Source organism: Equus caballus, chromosome 24, assembly GCF_041296265.1.
Source record: "Equus caballus isolate H_3958 breed thoroughbred chromosome 24, TB-T2T, whole genome shotgun sequence".
Lineage (NCBI taxonomy): Eukaryota > Metazoa > Chordata > Mammalia > Perissodactyla > Equidae > Equus > Equus caballus.
Genome location: NC_091707.1, coordinates 48,513,869 through 48,532,227, shown reverse-complemented (window position 1 = coordinate 48,532,227; position 18,359 = coordinate 48,513,869). Strand labels below are relative to the sequence as shown.

General features: G+C 43.6%; 1 long non-coding RNA gene across 1 annotated transcript; it reads left to right on the top strand.

The window, feature by feature from the left end:
• The first annotated feature begins 1,436 nt into the window (after positions 1 to 1,436).
• On the top strand, positions 1,437 to 17,196 carry LOC111770388 (uncharacterized). The gene is made up of 2 exons (XR_002803647.2): positions 1,437 to 1,529; positions 16,510 to 17,196. It is a non-coding gene; the product is annotated as an uncharacterized lncRNA (long non-coding RNA).
• The last annotated feature ends 1,163 nt before the right edge of the window (positions 17,197 to 18,359 follow it).

Genomic DNA, 18,359 nt, shown 5'->3' with positions numbered 1-18,359 from the left:
TCCAGGGTCTCCAGCTTGCAGACGGCATATCTCAGCCTCCAGAATTGCATGAACCTATTCCAATTCCTTATAATAAATAAATACATAAAATTGGTTCTGTTTCTCTGGTGAACACTGAATAATACAACCACGGTCTTTCTAGATGATGTGTGGAGAGCAGCCTGAAGAGGCCCAGGGTCAGGGGCAGGACAGAAGTTTGCAGGCCTTTGCAATAACCCTGGTGAGAAAGGAAAGTGGCTGTACCAGAATGATAGCTATGGTGGTGATAAGAAGTGGTCAGACTCTGGATCTCTTTTGAAGAGAACCAATAGGATTTACTGAGAGATTGACTGGAGGATATGAAAGAAAGAGACGCATCAAGGATGAAAACTCCTGGGTTTTCTGTTGGAGTAACTGGAAGGAGGACTTGACATGAATTAGCTGGGGAAGGCTGTGGGAAGAACAGGCTTGGAGGGGAGGATCAGGAGTTCAGACTCGGACATGACAAGTATGACGTGCCAAGTGGAGACGTCGGGAAGGCCATGGGATATGTGAGTCTGGAGTTCTGGGGAGAGTCCTGGCTGCAGATAATCTTGGAGTCATCGGCACAAGGAGAGAACTCATCCTGTTAGTGGATGAGTCAGCCAGGGAGTGAGTGGGGACAGAGACCAGGAGAGGGTACAGGACTGAGCCCTGGACCCTCCAATGTTCAGAGATCAAGGAGTGGAGGGGACCAGTGAGGCAGAAGGAAAACTAGGGAGTGTGGTCCCCAAAACCACGTGAAGAAAGTGTCTGAAGGAAGGGGAAGTGATCAAATGCATCAAATTCTGTAGATATGCATGATTCCATATGTACAAAATATCTAGAATAGGTAAATGCATGGAAACAAAGAGCAGATTGGTGGTTTCCAGGAATTAGTGGGAAGGAGAATGGGGAGTGACTGTTGATGGGGTACAGGGTTTTCTTTTAGGGTGAAGAAAATGTCTTGAAACGTGATTGATGTGGTGGTTGCATAATTGTGAATGTACTCAGTGCCCTGGATTGTACTTTAAAATGATTAACTTTATGTGAATTTCACTGCAATGAAAAAAAATTCTGTGAGAGGTCAAGCATGCTGAGACTGGCAAATGACCAGCAGATTTAGTTGTGTGGAGGTCCCTGGTGGTCTAGTGCCGGGGATTGGAATTGGCCACCCCAAGACATGTCTCTTTGGCCCAAGTACTATTTTGGGCTGGTTACTTTAAAAAACTGCAGACATGAAAGAGAAACTCTGAAAAGTAGAAATTACCCTTTGTAAGAGACATTTACACTTGTAAGGGAAATCTCCATCTGCAAAAGTGTCTCCCTCTCTGTACCAGGAAGAAGGGGAGGTGATTTCTCTCTAGAAACTCTTATCAGTGTGGAAGGCAAGGACTTAAATTTGCATAGTAACCTCACTCTTGTTTACTGTGCTTTTCTGGTAATCTCCCATAACTGACTCTCCCACCCCCAACATCTTCCTTTGTCTGCAGCTGAAGATGGTATTTAAGATGAGAACCTCCACCATTGTGGTGAGTTACTCAGTTTCCCTGGGTCTCTCCCATGTATACATGTTCTAAAGCTTTGTTTAATTTTCTCCTGTTATTCTGTCTGATGTCAATTTAATTCATAGCCTGGCCAGAAGGACCTAGAGTGGGTAGAGGAAATGTCTTCCTCTCCCACACTAGACAAGAGTTGTTTTTGAGGCTATAGAGCAAAAGCTGAAGAGAGTAAATTCAAGGGAGAGTGGTCACGTATGGGCCCATGCTTGGCTAGGCTTCCCACTGATTTTTACCTGTGTGCCCAGGACCAGAGCAAGGATCACGTGCTTTCTCTTGATCTATCGGCCTTATTGATTAACCTCGGGGCTCTGTTGTGACCTTGGCTTCAGCAGATTTCGTCGACTTTTTACTCTCTTGCTAGCTCCTTTGTTAATTTAAAACGATGTCTTTGTCCAGCTTTACAATTTTGCTAGTTTGGTAGGTATCTAGTGGTGTCTCATCATGATTTTTAATATGTATACGTATATTATACATGTACAACTAGAGATATATGTGTATTAAAAGGTATTTTATAAGTATATGAAATTGATACATGTGATACTGTGGTTTGTAATAAGACATATACCTCTGGTCTTCTACCCCTATTTCTAGCACAGAGCTCCTGAAACCTTGGAATTTCCTAAGTGATAAGAGTGAAAAAGGTGTTTTTTGTTATGTTAATGAGGTGACCTTTGGAAAGCACCTGAGGACAGGGGCTGGTTGCCAGGGGAGCCAACCATGTCATAAGGAGGTTGGAACTTCTGTCCAACGCCCAACCGCGGGGAGGGGGGAGGGGCTGGACATTGATGCCCAATGTTTTAATCAATCATGCCTGGGTAACAGAACCTCCAAAAAACCATGGAGCTTCTGGGTTGGTGAGCACACGGAGGCGCTGGGAGAGTGGTGGGCTTGGCAGGACATGGAAGCCCTGTGCTCCTTTCCCATTCCTTGCCCTATATTAATCTCTTCCATCTGGCCGTTTCCTGAGTTTTATTCTTTTATAATAAACGAGTGATAAAATAGTGAAAAGCAACAGAATATGTTGGAGTATACGGGCAAGCCATTTGGTTTAAAACTGATTCAGCCCGAGCTTCTTTCTCCAGAAAGGCCCGACATGCCCTTATGAGTGTGCATTGTACATCTGCTTTAAACATTTACAATGTCCCAAAGCCAAGAATGATGGCCTTAAAGATAGGGATGTTGCCTCTCACCCCATATCCGCACGCATTTCTTTGAGGATAAGCATTTCTTCCCGGAAACTAAGGATTAATTACTGGCCTGCTGTGTAAACCTTGTGACCACTGACCTGCTGTTCTGGGAAAACATCTTGTGACAGTAGTAAAAAAGATATTCCTGTCATATGTGATGGAGGCTCTTTGTTCCAACTTGGCCTACAATTGCTCTGCACACCTGCTTCTTCAGAGTGCTCCCTTCCTTGGGGAAGGTAGTTTCTGCTGGGCTATAGTCCTCACACTGGCTCGTATAATAAACTCGTCCTGATTTTGATTCATAGATTGATTATGGATTATTTGTGTTGACATCGGTAATCTAGGACGTAAAATGTTTCTCTGAGTTCTGTGAGCCACTCTCGCAAATTAATCAAACGCAAGGAGGGAATTATAGGTCCTCTGATTTATAGCCATTCTGTCAAAAGCACAGGTGACAACTTGGCTTTGCAACTGGCTTCTGAAGTCGGGGGTAGTAGTCTTGTGGGACTGAGCCCTTAACCTGTAACACCAAAACTGAATCAATCAAAAGAGAACTTCTACAAGCTCATGTAGCACGTCCACCCCCGTACCTGCATCTGTGCCTGTATAGCCTGCCTTCCTCCTCTTAGGATGGAGGAACAGTCTGTGTTCCTAGCTAAGACCACCCCCTCCACGCAGGCCCTACATGTACCATCCCCTCTCATCAACTCAAGGGCATTGCTTCAACCGCTTCTCTCCTCTCATTCTTGCATTATCAATTTTTCTTTCTCTTTTAGATCGTTTCCAAAAGAGATTTTTTTCCACGCTGTTCCTTTCTCCAATCTAAAAAGAAGAAAAGGGAAAAAAACCCTAATGCTCTCTTGACCACAACATCCCCTCCAGATACTGCTTCTTTGTCTTATTTTTCTTTCTTTCTTTCTTTTTTTGCTCAGGAAGAGTGGCCCTGAGCTAACGTCTGTGCCAATCTTCCTCTATTTTGTATGGGGGATGCTGCCACAGCATGGCTTGATGAGTGGTGTGTAGGCTGTGCCTGGAATCCAAACCAGCGAGCCCTGGGCTGCCGAAGTGGAGTGTGTGAACTTAACCACTATGACACCAGGCCAGCACCTATCTTCTTTTTCTTTACAACAAAATTCCTTAAAAGAACGGTCAAACTCACTTTTCCAGTTTCCCGCCTCCCCCCTCTTGCTCTCTCATTTTTCTCAGTGACATAGGAACAGAAATCACCAGCTGAAGCTGAGGACTGAGGAAGAACTATTAGGGTTTTAGGAGGAAGAAATTGTGAAAGCGCCACTTGGCAGAGTGGGAGCATGAACGGAACCGGGAGAAGATGGGTGATTCCCAGGCAGCAGCCAGGGCCCACTTGAAGTTGGAGGTCACGAATGTACCATGAGAGGAGTCCGTCTGGTTGCCTGATTCCCTCCAGTTGTACTCTGCTGCACAAGCCCAGGTCAAGCAGGGGGACCAATGGATTTAACCAAGTGTTGGTTTGGTTAAGCAGGTTTGAGGAAATGAGAGAGCCCATGAAAAAGCCATGGAATTTAATGTGGGTTAATGGGCGTGAGGGTGTGAGGTAGGTGGCAGACAGGGAAACGTGGTAGGTGAAATCGATCGTAGGGTCTGGAGGCTTACCAAGACTGTTGGATCTGGGGTCTTGGAGAGAATGAAGTGGAAGGTAGAAGGAAGTGGTGGAGAGCGGGATGCTTAACACTGAATTTATGAAAGGTCTGCGGTTCTAGGTTGCTATAGACTGAATTGTGGTCCCCCAAAATTTGTATATTGAAGCCCTGATCCCCAATGTGACTGTATTTGGAGAGAGGGCCTATAGGAGATGATTAAGGTTGAATGAAGTCATAAGAGTGGGGCCCTGATAAGATAGGATTAGTGTCCTTATGAGATAAGACACCAGAGAGCGCTGTCCTCGACCCCTGATCAAGGGTGGACAGAGCGAGAAGGCGGCCACGGGCAAGCCGGGCAGAGGGCTCTCACCAGGAACCAGACTGGCCAGCACCTCGATCTTGGACGTCCAGCTTCCAGAACTGTGAGAAAATAGATTTTGTTGCTTAAACTCCTCAGTCTATGGCACTTTGTTATAGCAGCCTGAGCAGACTAGTACACTGGTAATGATGCAGTCTACTCCGGGATGTGACATGGGAACTGAGGGCTCAGGGCGTTGGAAAGACTAGCTATGAGTATAGCGGAATCACCAAGACTCATGACAGGTAGTGTGCAGGAGAGAGTGAGAATGAGCCAGGAATGAGGAGCTCAGATGTTAACTAGACTTATTGTGCTGACCATTTCGCAACATATAACAATACTGAATCACTATTTTGTACATCTGAAACTAATATAATATGTCAATTATATCTCAATAAAAAAAATAAATTAAAAAAGAAAAGGAACAAGAGCTTGATTCTGGTGTCAGTAAAGACTGTAACAGGGAGGGGGCCAGCCAGGTGGCGCAGCGCTTAAGTTCACACGTTCTGCTTTGGTGGCCTGGGGTTCACTGGTTTGGATCCTGGGTGCGGACATGGCACCACTTGGCAAGCCGTGCTGTGGTAGGCGTCCCACATATAAAGTAGAGGAAGATGGGCATGGATGTCAGCTCAGGGCCAGTCTTCCTCAGCAAAAAGAGGAGGATTGGCAATAGTTAGCTCAGGGCTAATCTTCCTCACAAAAAAAAAGAGAAGAATATTAAAGACTGTAACAGGGAGAGGTGGTGGTCGATAAGATCTGAGACTCAAAGCTGGACATGTTTAGGGAAGAGGCAAGGCAGGAAATGAAGGCTCTGAAGCCCAGTAGTAGTGTCATTGCAACTAATCCGTAATCAATCTATAAATCAGAATTGGAGTGAGTTTATTATGAGCCAGTTTGAGGGCTAGCCCGGGAGAACTTTCCACCAAGGAAGGAAACTCATCAAAGAAGGGGGGCGTACAGAATGGTTATAGGCCGTCTTGAAACAAAGAACATCCATCACGAATGACAGGACTATCTCTTTTACTGTGGTCATGAGATACTTTTCTAGCATAGCAGGTCAGTGTTCACAAGGTCAGCACAGCGAACCAGCGGTCAGCAGGTCAGTTGTCATGAGATGAGTTAAAGCGGGTTAGTAATTAATCCTTAGTTTCTGGAAAGAAATGCTTATCCTTAAAGAAATGCTGATATGGGGGAGGCAACCTCCCTATCTTTCAGGGCATCATTCTTGGCTCTGGGACATGGACCATATTTGTCGAGCAGATGTACAATGCATGCTCAACAGGCCACGTCAGGCCTTTCTGGAAAAACAAGGCCAGGCCGAACTAGTTTGAAACCAAATGGCTTCCTCATCTACTCCAATATATCCTATTGCTTGTCATTTATTCCTCAGTAGAAATCTCCCCAAAGCCTGGGTGAAATCTCAGTGCACACCCAGCCCTGTCTCTTCCTTCTTGGGCCCCTCCATGCCCGGGCTTGTCGCAGGAGCAAGTGAGAGAACGCTGGGGAAACGCACAGTAAACCAAGAATTCTGAACACACTGGAGGGATCATAATCTCGGCTGAGGAGCTGCTGAACAAGCATTGGGCAGACAAGGAGCATTTTGTTCACCTTAGGAAGGATCCACCTTTACCCTTAGAGTGTGATGACAGTGAATGGTTTATAAAATCGCATGAAAATGCACCTTCTGGAGGGAGCTCTTCGGTAGAAAGTGTACTGGAGCCACAGGCTGCAAGAGGCCTCCGTCTACAGAAGAGCCTGAGCTGCCTTCCACGGCCCCTTCCAGGGCAGGAGTGTGGCAGGGCTTTCCCTCCCACCTCAGGGCCTTTGCACTTGTTCCCTCTGCCTGCAGGGGTTCACAGCTTGTTCCCCCATTCATTCGGGCTCCCTACCCTGACGGCCCCCTCTAAAAGAGCCCGCCCCCATCCATCACTATTCCCTTATTCTGCTTTTTCCTTCACAGCTTTGATCATTATCTGATGTTAAATATATATTTGTTTATTTCCGTGTTGACACTAAAACGTAAACTCCATGAAGGCAGGAACTTTCCTTTCTTGTTCATTTCCAAATTCAAAGGCCCTAGAGCAATTGAATACGAATGAATAATCTTAATCTCGAGGAAAGCTATCTGGGTGGGGTCCTTAAGTCATATCATTTTACAAAAATAATGCCCAGACAAAAATCCAAGAGGAGGCATGCACACTGCAACGTTATAATAGAAAAAGACTGTCAACGACCCACATGGCCATCAGTCGGGACTAGTTGAGTAAACTGTGCTTTATCCTCAAGTGGAGGACGATGCACTCTGCCACAATTCTCCATCATGAAGTTACTTGTTTTTCCTGTACAGTTAATAAACATTTTGTGGAGAGCTACTTTAAGACTGTGTAAATATCCTGTTTCTCATCCAACATTCACCTGCTGGATTGAGCATCCATTGATGTTTCTTGCCTGGATTAGTGCTATGACGATTGCCAAATGATGATTTTCTGATTCCATCATTCTTTCTACATTTATTCGTTGGCATTCTACTGCAAGGAAGTGCTTTCTTTTCTCCTCATTCATTTGTTGATATCAGTGTAGACTCATGGATTCCTGTTTTATTTGATGGAATATAATCTTTTACTCTCATCAACTCTTTTAATATTCAAATTATTCTAGAATCTGGCTTCTTTGTCCTTTTGCCATGTCACTTATTTTTAGAGCACTTCCTTGCTTCCACAAGATGTTTCAGACTCACCTTATACTTTCTGTGCCCCACTTCTAGAATCAGTAATTTCTCCAAGGATCCCTGGCTCATTTTGCTAGGAAAAAAGTTTTTAGAAACCAAGATCTGGGTACTAGGTGTGTTTGTTGTTACTTGCTGTTTATTTCTGTATCTATCTTTATATTTTGAGAACCATGAGTTCACACCAATACCTCCAATTCCAATCCAACATCACAAGCTTCCTTCTAGATTTCTCCCTTTTGCTATTTATGGCTCTCTTTTCTGACAATGAGAAACTCGCCTCCAGTTATCCGTTATCCTCAATATATTTATGTATTTGCTCCATCCCACTTTATGTAACTCATCTCCCAGCCCTGCTTTGTCCCTGCTCAACTTGGCCACCTTCCTTACTGAGGCCCCAACGGCCAGGCTGCTGACCTGCTGAGCCTCTTACCTCGTTTGACCCCTGACTGCTGCCAGGGCACCCCCAGACGTGGCCGCCTGCCTTGCTTGGGCCTGCTCAATCACTTTGCAGCTGGATTATTAAGGAAGGAAGCAAAGAAGGAAGGCAGGAACGCCATATGAATATTTCATATAAATATAAAGCCAAATTAAATTAAAAAAAGAAATCCTCCCAAATCAAGAGCAAAAATGAAATAAAATCTTTATATTGCATTATGGCATAACCACACAAACAGAAACTATTGTAAGCGATTTTAAAACAAAGTAATTTAACCGCACATTCCTATAGAATTATACCCTAAGAACAAAAGAGCTACAAGAAATCTTAAACAGGTTTCAGTAATGACCCAGAAATTCCACTCGTTAGTGTATACCTAAGAGGAATAAAAACGTATGTCCACACAGAAACTTGTACGTGGCTGTTCATAGCAGCATTACTCATAAAGGACAACGATGGAAACAACCAAAATGCCCATCACCTGCTGAATGGGTTAGAAAATGTGGTCCACACATGTAATGGAATGTTATTCAACCATCGCAAGGAATGAAGTACTGAGACCCGCTACAATGTGGATGAACCTTGAAAACCTTGTGCTAATTGCTTAAAAAATCCAGACACAAAAGAACTTACATTGCATGATTATACGAAGTATACAGAACAGGCAACTCCATAGAGATAGTAAGCAGATTCGTGGCTGCAGGGGGTGCGGGTGGAAGAGAGTGGGGAATGACGGCCAATGGGTATGCGATTTCTTTCTGGAGTAATGAAAATATTCGGGGGTTAGATAATGGTGTTGGTCACACAACTTTGTGAATATGGTAAAAATCACAGAATCGTATACTTTAAAAGAGCGAATTTTATGGTATGTGAATGATATCTCAATAAAGCTGTTATTTTAAAATAAGATAGAGAGATACCAGGCATGAAGTACTTCCTCATGAAGCAGTCTCATCCAAAATTAGAATCTGAAGCTTATCAAGTCTTCAGAGGGGAAGATGTTAGACAACACCACAGAGACATAATGAGAAAAATCCAAAATGAGGGAAACTCTCTCTCCGGGACAAATGACCTGACTTCCTCAACAAACACGTTGGAAGATAAAAAACAAACAAAAACTATAGCAAATACTGAGGAAGAGAGAGAGAGGGAGAGAGAGAGGAACCTGGAGATTCCAATGTACAGATCTTACTTGGATATTGATTCAAACAAACAAAAACAAAAGAGCAAAAAATAATATGAAACAGTTGGGGAAATTTGAACAATGACTGGATTTTGAAGATATTAAGGAATTATGGTTATTTATTTGGTGTGATAATAATATTGAGATTATGTTTTTGAAAAGAGCTCTTTCGTGTTGATGAAATGGGTCTGCGTGTGGATTTCTTGATTGTGGTGGTGGGTACGTGAATCGGTGTATGTGATAAAGTTGCAGACACCAGAGTTCCTTCCCTGAGTGATATAAGGGAAGGGAAGAGGCTCTGGGAGCTTATAGCATGAAGCATCCCTAAGAAGATGTGTGTTGCATCTACTCATACACTGCGTAACTTCTCATTGATTCAGGGTCTGTCTACTCATTTAGGAAAACATGAAGTTGTTGGAGAGTTTTATTGAATTCAGTGCTTTGTTAGCCATTTGCTGCTTCCTGTTTTGATTTCTTTATTTCCTCAGTCAGCAATCTCACCTCTAACCAACTGCTTTGTTGTAGAGAAAGGAGGAAAAAGAGGAACTCTGGTCTTGCTAACTATTTTTATTTTTGAACTCATGTTGAGTATTGTCTGCGTGTTTTACTGAACATCACAAGCCAGCCTCACTATTTATGCAATTCAGCCCCGGTTTGGGGAAGTTATGGGTTCCAAGATATCAGCTAGAGATCATGGTGGTTTTTGCCAATGTCTTTTCACGCTCATTGGGGGCTGAAGATAGAAGTTGTGTCAAGAGATAAGACAGATAGTATTTCTTTGATCCACTGAGTACTAAAATTGAAAAAGAAGTTTTATTTGAGAGAGGAAGTATAAGAAAATGATACAAAGTGATATCGGGAACTCATTTCAACAAGTGATATTCAGGGCAAGACCTAAGATTAGCCCAGATCCAGCCCAAGGTCTGAGACTCTTTGACCTGTAACAACATCTGAGAGGCATCTGGGCTGGAAACCAGAAGAGCCGCGTTCAAACCCTGCTCCGTGGCTGACTTACTGTATGATCTTGGAGTCATGTTTCCTTCAGTATCTCAATTTCTTTATTTGCAAAACCAGTGTCCTGGGCCGTATTATCTCCAAAGGGATTCCGGTTTTGAAATTCTACATCCGAAAGTCAGAAAGGGACTTCACTTATTCTAGAAAGAATGTCACCAGAAGTTGGAACCAGAGATCTTCTCTGGTCAACTCTCATGCATTTGGTATTCAGCCAACATTTGCTCAGTGCTTATCATGTTTTCAAGGACTGGATAAAAACACATAACAGATTGTTGCCCATGGACTAAGCAGTGATTTCTGAGCAAGATGTGGTGGAGGGAACCAGATCTGCCAAGGGCATTTTGGCAGAGCTCCCGTGTTGTCCTCAACTAGGAACTTGGGCAAAGCTTTCTTCTCGAAGATAATTCTCTAGGGAGGGGACTTTCTTATAACCTTTAGCTTGAGCTCTAGGGGAAACCTGGTCTTAAGAACTCTGAGGTTTTAGTGGGGTTGATGGGAGGAAGAAAACATGTTTTGAAAGGTTTAAGCAGATTTTTGGTTTCACCTCTGAGACAGGCTTTGGCTGTTCCTTTGTTCTGGGAAGACCATGTGACTAATGGTAAGAGCAAATGAAAGGGGTAAAACTATAGGGCTTCCCACATGCCAGATGTTGTGCTAAGTCCCATTCAATGCACTCGTTTACTTCTCCTAGAGGATATGAGGAAGGCATGATTATTAATCCCATTTTACAGATGGGGAAACTGAGGAAGAGAAGAGTTAAGGAAACCTACTCTAGATTACATATAGTAAGTAGTAAACCTGGACTTGAACCCATATGCCTGGCAAATTGTGCTCTTAATTCCAACCACTGATGCCTTCCTAAATGGGTTTGTTAGTGATGTAAAAGTAAAGCTAGGATTACTTATGACCCGAAGTATTAGTTTCCTGTGGTTGCTGTAACAAATCACCACTAATTTGTTGGCTTAAAACAACACAAATTTATTCTCTTATAGTTCTGGAGGTCAGAAGTCCAAAATGGGTCCACTGATCTAAAATCAAGAGCGAAAGAAACCTGCATCTAGTACCACTTTACATGCTTATTCCTTCCAGAGGCTCTAGACCCAAATGTCCGTGGATAAACAAAATGTGGTATATCTTTCAATGAAATATTGTTAAGCCATAAAAAAGAATGAAGAGGTGATACATGCTCCAACATGGATGGGTCTTGAAAATGTTACGCTAAAGGAAAGATGCCAGACACAAAAGGCCACACAGTGCATGATTCCATTTTATGAAATGTCCAGAAAAGGCAAATTTACAAAGACAGAAAGTAGATTTGTGGCTGCCTGAACCTGGTTGTGGGAACAGGGAGTGACCACAAACGGGCATGAGGAATATTTCGGAGGTGATGGAAATGTCCTAAAATTAGATCGTAGGCATGGTTGCACAACTCTATACATCTACTACGAATTATTGAATTGTCTACTTAAAATGAATGAATTGTATGATAGGTAGATTATATCTCAACAGAGCTGTTTTTAAAAATGAGGAAGACGGAACCAGCGTGCTGCACGTGTGCCGAAGTAAAGTTGCCAATTCTCTCTTCTTAACAAGGTCTGTCTTTTTTTCTGAGATTATTCCTACTTTTTTTTTTCTTGTAGTTAATATGGCCTTTCTTTCTGAAATGGTGTGATAGAAAATGGCAGTAAAAGTAGCTGGTTTTTATTGTCCTTCCTTAGAAAGTAGAAAGTAAACACTGTGTATCGGTTCTTGAAAGTTCATGAAAACAGTACTGATCTGTGAAATACAAGGGTTTGGGCAGCCCCACCCAGAGCAGCTGATCTGTTAAACGGGGAGGAGGTCTTAGGGGTCACTCAGTTCAACCTTCTCGTTTCCAAGATGAGGAGGGGTTGGAGACCCGTGGCGGTGGAGCCACTCATCCATGGTTGCCCAGCCAGTCTCTGGGTGGTTCATCCTGTTTCGGCTATCACTTCCTCCTCCAAGGTGCCTTCTGATGGCAGAAATCTAAGAACTCTTTATCAATCTGCCTATCAGTGCACACTAAGCTGTGACATTCTGGGCAGGTAAAAATGTTAAGACTTCATCCAGGGCACAGCTCTAGGGAAAATGCTTGGCTGTGTAAGCTGAATTAATCCAGATAAGTCGCCTGACCCAGACCAGCCCACACCATCACATGACAGTCAAAGGCTGTGAAAGTGCATCTGCCAAGTGGCTAAGTGCTTACTGGCCTAAAGGAGAAGACGTTGACTGTTTGTGACCGTAACCAAGGGTTCTTCCTCAGAACACAGCAGAGTGGGCCATGTGACCTATAACCAACCCCTGGGGCTGGACCCAAAGGCCACAATCTTGGTTTCACTCTTGCTGCTGAAAATATACTGCAAAGCACCTGTGACAATGTCCAGTCCTCCAAGGGTCAGAGCACTTGGGCAATGCAAAGATGAGTCGGGTATTTCTGTCTTTATCTATCTATTTACACCCAGTCTTGTTCCAGAAAGGATTGAAGGCAGCTTCCAAGGATGCATAAATACAGATAGCATAGGTTAAAAAGGAGAGTGATACTGAAGTTATGTAAGTATGGAAGTCATGTTCCGCCCTGCAACCCAACTTTTTATTAAAAATGTCTATGGAGGGGCCAGCTTGGTGGCACAGCGGTTAAGTGTGCACGTTCCGCTTCGGTGGCCTGGGGTTCGCTGGTTCGGATCCCGGGTGCGGACATGGCACCGCTTGACAAGCCATGCTGTGGTAGGCATCCCACATATAAAGTGGAGGAAGATGAGCACGGATGTTAGCTCAAGGCCAGTCTTCTTCAGAAAAAAGAGGAGGATTGGCAGCAGATGTTAGCTCAGGGCTAATCTTCCTCAAAAAAAAAATGTCTATGGAAAATATTCAATAACAATTTTTATACCTCTAAGCCCTCTAGTACAAAGTTAAAAAAAAAACTTTGTTGTGATATAATTCACATACCATAAAATTCACTCTGTTAAAGTGTATGATTCAGTGGTTCTTAGTATCTTCACAGATGTACATTCATTACCAATGTCTAATTTTAGAACATAACTCGGTACCTGTTAGCAGTCACTTCTCCTTCTCTTCCAGCCCTTGGCAACCACTAATCTGCTTTCTGACTCTTTAGTTTTGCCTAGTGGACGTTTTATATAAATGGAATGATGCAAAGATGGCCTTTGGTGACTGACTCCTGTCACTTATCATAATGTTTTCAAGGTTCATCCATGTTGAGTAAAACACTTTTTGAAAATATAAATAAAATAAGACAATGAGAAGACAAGCCATATACTGGGAGAAAATATTTGCAAAAGACATATTTAATAAAGGACTATTATCTAAAATATACAAAGAACTCTTAAAACTCGACAATAAGAAAATGAACAACCAGTTAAAAAATGGGCAAAAGCTCTGAACAGACTCTTCATCAAAGAAGATACAGAGATGACATAGAAACATATGAAAAGATGTTCAACATCGTATGTCATTAGGGAATTGCAAATTAAAACAATAAGATCCCCCTACACACCTACTAGAGTGGGCAAAATCCCGAACACTGAGGACACTAACTGCTGGCGAGGATGTGGAACAAGAACTCTCATTCGTCGCTGGGGAGAAGGCAACATGGTGCAGGTTTCGCCACTTTGGAAGATAGTTTGGCAGTTTCTTACAAAATGAAACACACGCTTAACCATATGATCCAGCAGTTGCACTCCTTGACAGTCACTCAAGTGAGTTGAAAACTAATGTCCACACCAAATCTGCACGAGGAGTTTATAGAAGCTTTATTCATAACTACCCAAACTGGGAAACAACCAAGATGTCCTTCAGTAGCGGAATGGATAAATTAACTGTGGTTTATTCCATCTAAACAATGGAATATTATTCAGCTCTAAAAAGGAATTAAACATCAAGCCATGAAAAGACCTGGAGGAAACTTAAATGCATGTTATTAAGTGAAAGAAGCCCATCTGAGAAGCCCACATACTGTAGGATTCCAACTATGTGACATTCTGGAAAAGGCAAAACTATGGAGACAGTCACAAGATCAGTGGTTGATGGGATGGGGGAGGGAGGATGAACAGGTGGAGCCCGGAGGATTTTTAGGGCAGTGACACTATTCTGTATGATACTGTCATGGTGGATACATATCATTAGACATTTGTCAAAAACCCATGGAATGTACCACACCAAGAATGAACCCTAGTGTAAACTATGGAATCTGGGTGATAATGATGTGTCAATGTAGGTTCATTGATTGTAACGAATGGACCACTCTGGTGCAAGATGTGATAGCTGGGGACACTGTGTGTATGTGGGGGACAGGGGAGTATTTGAAAACTCTCTGTATTTTCTGCTGTGAACCTAAAACTGCTCTAAAAAATAAAGTCTACTAAAGAAAAAATAAACCTAAATAAATAAATAATAGTATAACTAAAAACCTATCATCTATACACGACTGTAGTATCATGCATAGGCTGTGTTGGTACCAGTGTAGTGGATACTCTTGGAGCCCTGCCCAGGTCCCCCTCACTGGGGCCAGTGCACTGCCTCCTGCCTGCAGTGGTTGCTAAGAGCTTACTCTGCAAACTTCTCAGGTTCGTTCCTGCCCCGGCTTTGGCTAAGGGAGGCTGTCCCCCACCAGGAGACGCCTGGGTGCTTACACGCCTGCTTCATGGCCAATGACTGCTTGGTGTGGGTATCTAACTGCTCAGCCCCCTTGCCTCTGGCGGGAACAACCTCTATAATACAAGCTGTGCTTCAGAGCTCCTCGTGGGATCAGGCTGAGGCTCACTTCTTCCTGAACCCACATCTTTGCAGAGCTTCTTATTTTGCTCTGTCCCTTTCCCCCACTCCCCTTGAGGTTTCTCCAGAGAGCTCACCCTCGACAGCTCACCTGGACAAAAATCACCCCTCAGGCCGTGTTTCTAGGGAGCTGATCCATGGCAGTTCCAATGCACCGTCCGTGTCTTCCTAGGATATCCTGATCTGTTTTGCAAAATATTACGTGGAAGCTCATCTTAAAGGGTCATGTAATTCATTGTCCATGGTGTTGCTGGACACAAACAAAAGACTTTTAAATATTTTTTCTGCCTTGGTGGTAAAAATCTGAGACGCACAGCCTTGCACCCAAGCGTGACTCCACAAAATCAAATCTTTTCCTCTCAAGCACAAGTTTTTACATTAAAAGAGTGACTTTGGGGGAAAAAAGTAAATGTAAAAGGAGAAAGGTCAATAGTGGTGACATACAGTGTGACCAGAAATGAGTCTGAAAAACTGGATTTCCTTTGGGTGGGCCACAGATTTTGCAATATGCCTTGTGTTGACTCACACACACACATCTATTCATTTACACAGTTCAGTGTCTCTCCTTTAGGAACCAACTGTATTAAGACCAGTCAGAATTTCTACCTTGGTCCCTCTGAAAAGCATACCCTACGAGGTAATGAAAGATGACCTTGATAATGTCCCTGGGGCAGAAAGCCACTGCCTAGCAAGATTCCTCACTCTTCCTCTCTGGGCTTACCTCCCTTACAGACTTTGGGCCACTTATTTAGTTTTTCTGAACCTTTACTTTTTCACCTGTAAAATGCAAATAGTTATAGTCCCTACTTGATAAATTGTATTAGTTAATTAATCCTTTATAGAGGACTAACTGATAAAAGAATACTCTGCTAACAGGTCCTGAGCAAGCATTAGAAAAACATAAGAGCTTTAATATGAAAGGGAAGAAGACATTTTAAAGTCAGGCTTATGAAGTCCTTGACTTCGAGCTTGTCTCCGATTACCCGACGACCTCCTCCTCTTCTGTCATCACCCGGTATTTATTGAGTACTCATGGGACCTCTGCAGAAGGCTCGTGGACCTCTTGCTGGGTCTGCTTTTGGGTGACAGTGCATGTGTGAGACAGAACTCTCTTCTCCCTCTTGCAAGGGTGAGGTGCTGGCCTGCCTGGGTGTTCTGGAACAGAGATGGAATACGAACCTTGCCTAGTTCTGTTTTCTCTCTTAGTAGGGTTAAAAAGTTTACACAGTACCCTCAGATGTGCAGAAAATATTGTGTTCCTCTATTTCCTTCAACTGGAGCTTGGAGGGTAAAAGGGTAGGGGAAGAGAGAAGACTCAAAGTTCCAATTAGAGGCTTCTCAGATTCTTCTGGTGTAGTTCCTTCAGATTTTTTTGGAAAAGTGATTAGTCTTTCAGGTTATCTTTTTGGTAGCAGGAATGGCTGGTTGTTCCCAAATATCCGTTCTCTCTTACTTCCTTTAATAAGAGAATCCTTGAGTTTTAGCCAACTACTTAACTAAAGACCACATTTAGCTACCCAACTAAAGACCACATTTCTCAGCATCCCTGGAAGCCAGGTATGGCCACGTGACTCAGTTCTGGCCAATAGGATGTAATATTCGTGTATATTCTCCAGCCTGCTGCCTGGAATGTGACATGGTGTGGAGCCATCTTGGACCAGATGAAGCAACAGTCTAGGAATGGAAGAGCTCAAGACAGAAGGAGCCTGGATCCCCAACACCAAGGAGCCTCTGGATCAACTCTGGATTGCTAATGCTTGGAGGGTTTCGTGAGAAAGAACTTCTATCTTGTTTATGTCATTGTGACTTTGGTCTTTGTCCCAGTAGCTGAGTTTGCATTCAACCTAACACACTTCCTGTTCCCTCTTCTCTTTTCCAGGCTGCATTTGGAGACAGCGTAGGCTTAGGTAACTGGTCCCGTGGGAGGAGGGCCCTCTCCCCCATGCTGTCCTCTAGGGCTTACTGGTCTCTGATGCCTTGAGACTTGCCTGGACTACTTTCAGGCATATGGCCCTAGTGCCTACGAGGCTGGTCCCACTTGGGTGTTCAGGTGCTAAGTTGGGACTTGCTGCTGGCACCCTGCTGCTGCTCCACAGGTTGATTCTGCACCTTTGTGCTTTATGAGCCACCAGAAACTCTCAGCTGCTTTCTCCAAACCCTGCTGGGCTGCCATCCAGCACGCCCGTCTTGACAACTTCCTCAGCCATTTCTGAACTACCTCCTGAATGTGGGCCTTTGCCATGGGGCTGTGAAAATTCCTGGCCTTTACTGGCCTTGAAAATCCTTACATCCTAGGACTTCCCCATGAGCCTGTCTGAACCCTGGGAGCCCCTCCTTCCACAGCTGAACCTTGGGGTGGAGTGGAGTGGGGGGAGGATTCGCAATTTGGCCTCTAACCCGTTTCTCTCTCTCTTACTCTCCGGAGAGAATTGGACACATTTCGTCTTCTTGTTGGATGTCAGTAAATCCAGATCATATTTTCCTCTTTTGCTACTCTGTGACCTTTTCATACATCTCTACGCTCTATCCCCATTGATAAACTTCAAGGTTTCACTCAGTAGTTCTCAACTGGAGGTGATTTTGTCCCCTGGAGGACATTTGGCAATGTCTGGAGCCATTTTTGAGCGTCACAATTGGCGGAAGGTAGGTTGCAAGCAGCGTCTAGTGGGAGAGGTCTGGGATGCTGCTAAACATCCTGTAACACACAAGCAGGACAGTCTCCCACACAAAGAATTACCTGGCCTAAAACATCAATAGTGTTGAGCAGCCTCGCTTAGCCTTCGTTGGGGAAACACTGTAAGGCAGTATGATTTGCAAGGGAATGACATAAAACCAGGTTTAATAATCTCCCCATACAGCTCCGCAGGTCGCAGTCCGACACCACATCCAGCTCTTACACAGAATGTAGAGCTGAGCTTTTCCAAGGCTATTCAACAAGCACCTATTGAGTACTTCCTGTTTACCAGGCATGTTCTGAGCACCAGAGGTACCAAGGTAAACAAAACAGACACAGCTTTTGTCCTTTGGGAGCTCACATTCTGCTGGAGAACCATACAATAAATACATAGCAGACTCCCGCGCTATCGCCTGGCTCTGCCACTTAGTTGTGTGATCTTAAGCCTGTTACTTAACCTCTCTGGGCTCAGTGTCTTCATCTATAAAATGGGCTATTAACAGTGCCTCCCACACAGGGCTGCTCTTCATGGGGTTTTTTGAGGATTAAAAGAATATGTAGACCACAGCAGGTGTCTGTTAAGAAAATAAAAATAACTCAACTAAATAAATATAAACTACAATGTCATAAGAGAAATAAATATAGAATACAATGTTGGAAGTTAAGAAAAAGAAAACCAGGTAAAAGGATAGAGGGTGACAGATGGGGCCCTGGGAGAGGGGTGTCTTTTTAATTATTATTTGAGGAACCCTCTCTGAGAAAATGACATTTGAGTAGAGACCAAATGAAGTG